Genomic DNA, 9,463 nt, shown 5'->3' with positions numbered 1-9,463 from the left:
AGATCATAGATGGGTGATGTAGACTCTGGCTGGACATCGGAGGAGCTTGGGCTAGAGGAGGGGGCAAGGGAGGGGGCTGGATCCGGAATAGGTTGGCTAGGATTCGCCTAATGAGGACTGGGGTGCCGGCAGGGGCTGTGGACAATATGTACAAGAGGTCCGCAGATGAGAGGCCCTGGAAGGGGCTGGTGCAACACAACAGGGGATGGGCACAGGTTGGAGGCCTATTAGGTGTCCGATTCTCTGAAGCTGAGGGCTTACCTCTCGTAAATTTGGGTGGGAGTAGCTCCCTAGGGGTGTAGAGGGAGCAGTAGAGTGGTAGTTTGGATGGGTTCTAATGTTGTAGTGCCTGTTCTGGGGGGAGGGCATAGGGAAGGGGTTCGGAAGGGGTTGAGGGGAAATAGTAACACCGGTGTGCTCTTAGACAGGAGCTGTGCATTGGGGAGGGGCTGCATGGCCAATGGGGTCGCTACATGATTTGAAATGTATTACCTGGAAAGTGAGGGGGCTTCACACAATGCTGGTGCCACAAGGTGCATGCCTATCTGGTGCAGCGGGGGTGCAGGTGGCTCTCCTTCAAGAAACACATATTAACAGGTCTGAGGGAGCACCGCTGAAGAAGAGATGGAGGGGGCAGTTATTCTACACAACTTATTCAGCCTTTGCCAGGGGTGCTCTGATATGGGTCAGAGCGGTGTTCCTTTTCAGCCAATGCAGCAAATGATTGAACCAGAGGGACGGTTTGTTGCGATCTTTGGGAGGCTAAATGGAGAGGATGTGGCACTGTGCAGTGTGTGTGCTCCCAATGTCAACCAGCCCTCCTTTTTGAGAGCCTATCGGGCAGCATGGCGCCATATTTGACCGGGGCGATCATACTGGGGGAGATTTAAACTCAATAGTAGATGTGGATAGGGACAGGTATCACCACCCGTTTTCTGGTGCACCAGTGCATAGGATCTCCAAAGCGAGGAGAGCGTGGCAAACTAACTGGGGACAGATTGATGCTTGGCATGCCCAGCATTTGGAGGAGAGAGATTACTCTTATTATTCCGGTCTCCATGATCTGCACGTGCGGCTAGACGCAATATTATGGTCCCCTGATGTCGATGCCAAGGTGGTAGGAAGTATTTATCGAAAACGTTGTCGGACCATAATCTGCTCATAGTGCGAATACGTTGGAGCCCTGAGAGGTCACTGATCCCGACCTGGCAGCTCCTCCCAGAAGTGCTGGAAGACCAGGTATTTGGTGAGGACCTGGGGGCGGGCATTGAGCAATACTTTGAGCAGAACGAGGGGACGGTAATGTTGGTGGCAATGGAATGGGATGTGTTTAAGGTGGTGGTCAGGAGCATCTGCATTAGCAAGGTGGTGGGATTAAGGAAAATGTTGATAGGGGATCTGTAGAAAGTGGAGAGCCGATTGCGGGATGTGGAGAGGGACCGGCCAGGGAGGCCCGAGGCACAGACTGAGGTATTGGAGGCTCAAGAGGCAGTAGCGGTACAGGTGGAGAGACTGCGCTCCTTTGATTATAAGAGTTATAGAGCGCGGATGCACGTGGAGGGGAACAGTTTGAGTGCTCCGCTGGCGTGGCTGGCCAACCCAATACCCAGGGTTGAACCAATCTTGGGCCTGATGGCGCCCACAGGGGAGATGGTGAGCACGCAGACGGGGATTAACAGCATGTTCCTAGAATATAACGCTGAGCTTTATAGTACCAAACTGACCACAGATGCAGTGGGCATAGAGGAGTATCTTGAGGAGATGACCCTGCCGAGTTTAAATAAGGAGCAGGGAGAGTTGCTGGGCAGCGAGATTACGGTGGGAGAGATCAGGATTGCGATCAAGCAAATGGCCGGTAACAAGACATCTGGGGTGGATGGCCTTCCCATAGAATTCTATTCCACGTACGCAGACTATCTGGTACCGCGCTTACAAGTGGTTTATAAGGAGGCGAATAAAACAGGGAGGTTGCCCGAGAAAACAAGAGAGGCTATTATTACCCCCCTCTTGAAACCTGGTAGGGAAGCCACTGATAAGAAGGCTTACCGCCAGCTCTCAATGCTAACAACTGATTAGAAAATCCTGGATAGGATTTTGGCATCTCGTATGCTTCCATACATGCCGCAGTTAGTGCACCGGGATCAATCCGATTTCATACCTAAACGCAACAAGTCTATTAATGTGAGACGATTATTGCAAATTTTGTAAGAATGCTAGGGTCCGACATCGACAGTCTTTATTCTGTCGGTGGACATAGAGAAGGTATTTGATAGCCTGGAATGGCCATACCTCTTCCAGGTAATGCGCAAGCTGGGTTTGGGCGAAACATTCGTGAGGTGGACCCGAATACTATATGATTCAGTGACGGCCCGGGTACGGACTGAAGGGACGGTGTCATCGCCCAGTTCAGTAGGAAGAGGGACGAGGCAGGGCTGCTCGTTTTCTCCGCTCATGTTTGCACTGGTGATTGAACCGCTGGCGTTGCAAGCTTGGTCAGGGAGGCACTGTGCTGGGTTGGAAGTGCGCAGAGAAGTGCATTACATATCACTTTAAGCAGATGATCTGCTGATATTTTTGGCCGCCCCTGACGGGGTGCTCACGGGAATGACGGAGTTGTTGCGGACGTTTGCTGAAGTATCAGGGTTGCGCATGAACTGGGAGAAGACATGCCTGTTCCCGGCGTGCAGGGCAATGAAACCCTCAGATGAGCTGGAGAGAATAAGATGGGAGCCCTCTTGCCTTCAATATCTGGGGACGAACATCTATCATGAGCAGCCGGATCTATTGGAGGGTAATGTGAACAGAGCGGTGCCAGGGGTCAAAGGAAGCATGGCGTTTTGGAGAACTTTGCCACTCTCAGTGGCTCTACTGAAAGTGGTGGCGTTGCCTAGACTCTTATATTACTTTAGTACGCTTTCGATCTGGATCCCAGGCTCGCTGTTTAAGACGCTTAGGGCCATGGTAGGGGGATTTCTGTCTGGGAATGGCAGGCTGCGGGTGGCCCTGGCTACAATGATGAGGCCTAGGGGAGAAGGAGGATGGGTGGTCCCGGATTACGAAGTATATTATTTAGCAGCCCAACTGCAGTGGCTCACGCAGGTGGTGGCACCGGAGTTTAGGGGACCAAATGGCCCAGCAGACCGATGGCTGCCAAGGCATGTTCTCTCATTCGTAGTTCTTGGCCAGCAACTGCGAGTTGACTCCTTGACGAATGAGGAGAAAACACCAAAAGCATGGTGGAAGAGATACAAGCCTAGGGGTGGTATTACTCGCCCATACGCACCGGATATCCCCCTGGGCATGTGCATGGCTTTCCCGCATGGGGGAGACTGGTCAGTGTTAGCGGAGTGGGTAGTATTAGGGCTACAGATGATCGGGGACTTGTATGAGGAGGGAGTCCGCTTGCCTTTCCAGGCACTACAAGAAAGGTATGGGTTGCCTAGGGGTGACTATTTGCTACATGCTGCTCTGGTGTCTGTGATTCAGAAATACTGAGGGAAAGGGCTAACAGAACCACAGACATCCATAACATGTCAATATATTGTAATGGCAGCGGGGACGGTAAAGGCAGTAACGTGCCTATGCAGGCGAATGGTGGAGGAGGGACAGCAGCCATTAGATCAGTTGCGTGAAAAATGGGAGGCGGACTTGGGTAAGGATATACCTGATATGACCTGGGACAAAATAGTGGAAAGAGATTGGAAAGGCACGACGAATGCCAGATATCAACTTATCCATTTTTATGTTATACACAGAACGCTAAATACTTTCATGTGGAATCAGCATGCTGCCGGGACGTATTGGGTGGAGGTGATGGATGTCCTCTGTGTGGTCACGGATAGACAGATAGAGCCCAACATGGGAGCATGTATACTGCACTGGTTCCCGCATACAGCGCAAACTAAGATCACAAACAAGTTCATTGATTTAGGTCTATTGCTAGCTAAATGGGAACTAACTCGACAGTGGAAACCCAGGCAGGGCCCCAATGCAGCTCAATGGAGGGCTGAGTTCACAACTTGGGCGACAAGTGAGAGTATGATTAGGCTCCAGCAAGCCAGGAGAGCGAATAACGAAAAGGCCATAGAAACTGGGCAGGCATGGGAAGCACTGGTGGCCCTATTGAGGCTCCCAGAATCGGACTCAGACACGGATTTCTTGGATATAGTGAACAAAACGGTCCTTAGCTTATTTCAAGATCAACAAACCAATGCTGTATAGAAACACAATGGAAAACTATACGTGTTATAAAATTTCCAAACCCAGCCGGGAAAGGAGTTTATTTTATAAAGAAGCAATGTTCAATTCAGTATTACATTCGTAATCACAAGACACAAGCCTGTGTCGTACATGAAAAGAAGGAAACAGAAAGATAGCATAAGGGTGAAAGGGGTGTCTATCAGGCAAAGAGCGAGAGCAAAGACAGGGTACTGTTTATAAGTAAAAAATCAATCACAGTATCGCCTGGAGTGGAATATAAACAATCTTATTGATCAATGTTGTAAATATGAACCCACTCATGGGTGTCGACGTTTCGATCCCTATTGCTCAATAAGATACATGGGATCATCATCAGGACATTTGTAATGAACAAGACATGCCTGATTGTAAAAGAAGCCTGTTCAGGAGAGACGAAGAGAAAAAAATATTTCAAACAACTTAAGAGTAGTTTGCAGACGCATGCCAACTATGTATCGAAATCGCAGTGTGTGACCAAGTGCATGGTGTATGTGACTTAATCAAACATCAAGTAACAGCATTTTCAAGTTCCTCGGAATCGCAGTGGCGTGCGTGAGTGGCTGCGAGAATTAGCGTGAAATGACGTGATTGTGAACCATTCAATATAATGGTCTACTGGGTATGGGGATTATTACTAGGAAGTGTCAATGATAGCACATTAACGTGGAGTGAGGGCGAGGGTGGCCTTTACTTCGAGTGCGGTGGGCCGTGTGATAACCTCGGGGCCAAAATGCTAGGGACAGAATCAAGTTGGAATGCCCAAGTTTTAAAAGTAGCACAAACCATGATTTCTTAAATAATGAGGCTACAAGCGGACAACGTACCACGCAGAGAAATGACAAGGTGGTTTCTTCGGGGGTCCGGACGCAATAGGTAAGGCAGGATACTTAAACCGTATTGGTCGTTTCTAAACGCGGAGGTGGCGCTGAAAACAGAGAGGCGCAATTAATAACAGGCTACGGGGGAGGCTCTGTGACTAAGAGCAGCGGCGGTATAGCTTACCTTGAGGTGCTCAAATTGGCAAACCAGCCGGAGTTTATTTTGAACAAAAGAAATAAAGTAAAATAAAAAATATGTGTAGGTATCGTGGACCGTACACGTGGGATCCCAACAATGGGGATTTGGACGCTGTAAGGTAAAGAGTAAGGAGTGCATCAGTACCGGCCATCGGGCGGGTCATAGCCAAACAATTTGGACGCTCCACAATTACTTACTCAGTCCCGATGAGGACTCGTCTTCCCGTGGCTCCTCGGTCGATGCCGAATGCAAGTCAGTGGACTGCGAGAGCACGCCGAGATAGTAGCACGCCGCGCAGGTCACATGACCTTCAATACGGGTGCCAAACCTTAAAGGCGGGCTGTCTACTGCGGGGGCCATTTTGTAATGGCTAAATACGGGGGAAGGGGCACCAGTGAAAACAAAGTGATAGTGCCAAGGTGACTTTTAGAAACGGTGAATAATTAGTAAAAACACATTACATAACCAGTCGGTAATTTCACTTCCAGGAGATCATATTTATATTTAAAGTTCGCCATGATGTCATGGAGTATTCATTGTGCAGCATTAAACCAGAGGGTTAGGCCATTACTGTCTTATCTCATGAATTCTTTGTTCACTGTTCAATCAGAGCAACGTAGTCCAGTCCTCACTTCGATTGAGCCCAGTCCGAATGGTATTGAATTGAATGATGGATTTCAATTCCTCACGATTTAGCAACTGCTGTAGGTTACCGCCCCTCTGTGGTAGTTTGACGGATTTCAGGACTGTCCATTGGAGGTCATCCGCTGTATGCTTCATACTGGCATAGTGTTCAACAAGGGGTGCATTTGGAGTGCCACACCTAATGCGGCTTCGATGCTGACTTATTCTGGTCCTTATTTTTTGAGTAGTTTGGCCCACATACATTCGCGGGCACGGACATAGAATCGCATAAATCAAATTGTGACTATTACAATTTGTGAAGTCTTTTAAATCAACTGTGATGTTATTGTGACTAAATGTGCAACCCTCAAGTGTCAGATTACAAACAATACAATGCCCACATTTCACATGACCCCTAATTGGGGGCAGGCCCCAGCTAGACTCAATTGTACCTGTCGGGGGTTGCGCAGGTAAGGCTGCTCGTACCAAATGCTCTTTACGAGCAGCCTTACTTGCACATTTAGTCACAATAACATCACAGTTGATTTAAAAGACTTCACAAATTGTAATAGTCACAATTTGATTTATGCGATTCTATGTCCGTGCCCGCGAATGTATGTGGGCCAAACTACTCAAAAAATAAGGACCAGAATAAGTCAGCATCGAAGCCGCATTAGGTGTGGCACTCCAAATGCACCCCTTGTTGAACACTATGCCAGTATGAAGCATACAGCGGATGACCTCCAATGGACAGTCCTGAAATCCGTCAAACTACCACAGAGGGGCGGTAACCTACAGCAGTTGCTAAATCGTGAGGAATTGAAATCCATCATTCAATTCAATACCATTCGGACTGGGCTCAATCGAAGTGAGGACTGGACTACGTTGCTCTGATTGAACAGTGAACAAAGAATTCATGAGATAAGACAGTAATGGCCTAACCCTCTGGTTTAATGCTGCACAATGAATACTCCATGACATCATGGCGAACTTTAAATATAAATATGATCTCCTGGAAGTGAAATTACCGACTGGTTATGTAATGTGTTTTTACTAATTATTCACCGTTTCTAAAAGTCACCTTGGCACTATCACTTTGTTTTCACTGGTGCCCCTTCCCCCGTATTTAGCCATTACAAAATGGCCCCCGCAGTAGACAGCCCGCCTTTAAGGTTTGGCACCCGTATTGAAGGTCATGTGACCTGCGCGGCGTGCTACTATCTCGGCGTGCTCTCGCAGTCCACTGACTTGCATTCGGCATCGACCGAGGAGCCACGGGAAGACGAGTCCTCATCGGGACTGAGTAAGTAATTGTGGAGCGTCCAAATTGTTTGGCTATGACCCGCCCGATGGCCGGTACTGATGCACTCCTTACTCTTTACCTTACAGCGTCCAAATCCCCATTGTTGGGATCCCACGTGTACGGTCCACGATACCTACACATATTTTTTATTTTACTTTATTTCTTTTGTTCAAAATAAACTCCGGCTGGTTTGCCAATTTGAGCACCTCAAGGTAAGCTATACCGCCGCTGCTCTTAGTCACAGAGCCTCCCCCGTAGCCTGTTATTAATTGCGCCTCTCTGTTTTCAGCGCCACCTCCGCGTTTAGAAACGACCAATACGGTTTAAGTATCCTGCCTTACCTATTGCGTCCGGACCCCCGAAGAAACCACCTTGTCATTTCTCTGCGTGGTACGTTGTCCGCTTGTAGCCTCATTATTTAAGAAATCATGGTTTGTGCTACTTTTAAAACTTGGGCATTCCAACTTGATTCTGTCCCTAGCATTTTGGCCCCGAGGTTATCACACGGCCCACCGCACTCGAAGTAAAGGCCACCCTCGCCCTCACTCCACGTTACTGTGCTATCATTGACACTTCCTAGTAATAATCCCCATACCCAGTAGACCATTATATTGAATGGTTCACAATCACGTCATTTCACGCTAATTCTCGCAGCCACTCACGCACGCCACTGCGATTCCGAGGAACTTGAAAATGCTGTTACTTGATGTTTGATTAAGTCACATACACCATGCACTTGGTCACACACTGCGATTTCGATACATAGTTGGCATGCGTCTGCAAACTACTCTTAAGTTGTTTGAAATATTTTTTTCTCTTCGTCTCTCCTGAACAGGCTTCTTTTACAATCAGGCATGTCTTGTTCATTACAAATGTCCTGATGATGATCCCATGTATCTTATTGAGCAATAGGGATCGAAACGTCGACACCCATGAGTGGGTTCATATTTACAACATTGATCAATAAGATTGTTTATATTCCACTCCAGGCGATACTGTGATTGATTTTTTACTTATAAACAGTACCCTGTCTTTGCTCTCGCTCTTTGCCTGATAGACACCCCTTTCACCCTTATGCTATCTTTCTGTTTCCTTCTTTTCATGTACGACACAGGCTTGTGTCTTGTGATTACGAATGTATTACTGAATTGAACATTGCTTCTTTATAAAATAAACTCCTTTCCCGGCTGGGTTTGGAAATTTTATAACACGTATAGTTTTCCATTGTGTTTCTATACAGCATTGGTTTGTTGATCTTGAAATAAGCTAAGGACCGTTTTGTTCACTATAACGTTGTTATACCCATGGTACTTAGCTATCTGTTGGGTCTCCCTTGTTACTTATAAAAACGGATTTCTTGGAGGCCTCTCAGGAAAATGTTAGTGAACATAATAATTGAGCAGGACTGGGGCCAGCGGAAATAGGGGAACATCCCAAATAAGGTCCACACCCCAGCACAATGACGATGATTGAATATCCTTTCTTATTTTACTTGGAGCACACTGGTGGGAGGGGTTAGAGGGTGAAGGGAGGGTGGGGCAGAAGCATGCGGGAGGCACCAAACTTGGGAGCCATTTTGCTATGGGATGGTACCTTGGTACTGATTGCGATAAGGATGCAATCTCAAATGTGAACAATGAACACACTTGTAATGTATCAAGAACTGTGATCCCCTCTAAAAATGTGCCTTGCAATTGGGGTTTGTGTGTGTTAAAAACCAATAAAATTACTTTATAAAAAAAAACTAGTGTTCCTGCAGCACTGATTGTACCACCCAGAGGCTAGGGTGGCCAACCATGCTGCTGGGGAACTGGGTTTAACTCTCGGTGTGAGGCTCATCATCCTGTAATTCTGGGCAAATCACTGTAATCTCCCCATGCCTGAAAATTAATGTGCCCATCTGTGATACAACTGGTGCTCATGTAAAGTTCTCTGATACTTCGGTTGAGTTCATGTTACATAAAATATTTTAAAAAAACAAAGTAGCCCTGTTAAACCTTTCTCAGGTTTGCCACTGCAAAGCCCATGTGTATAGCTTCACCTCCACCTTGACTTGACATTTAACACCCTCAGCCAAGCCTTAAATTTACCTTTTATTACAAACCCCAGATACACACTGCCACATCACTACCACCTCATATCCACTATGCCAGGCCTAGTAAAACTGGAGAAATGTGTCCATTCCCAACTATGCAGCCACATAGCTCAATTCCACCTCATTGACCAGTTCCAATCAGGCTTCGGTCAGGACCATAGCTGAGAAACACTCCTGACACACAT

This window comes from Lissotriton helveticus (assembly GCF_964261635.1).
Source record: "Lissotriton helveticus chromosome 1_1 unlocalized genomic scaffold, aLisHel1.1 SUPER_1_unloc_11, whole genome shotgun sequence".
In the NCBI taxonomy this organism is placed as follows: domain Eukaryota; kingdom Metazoa; phylum Chordata; class Amphibia; order Caudata; family Salamandridae; genus Lissotriton; species Lissotriton helveticus.
This window is presented reverse-complemented; position numbering follows the sequence as displayed.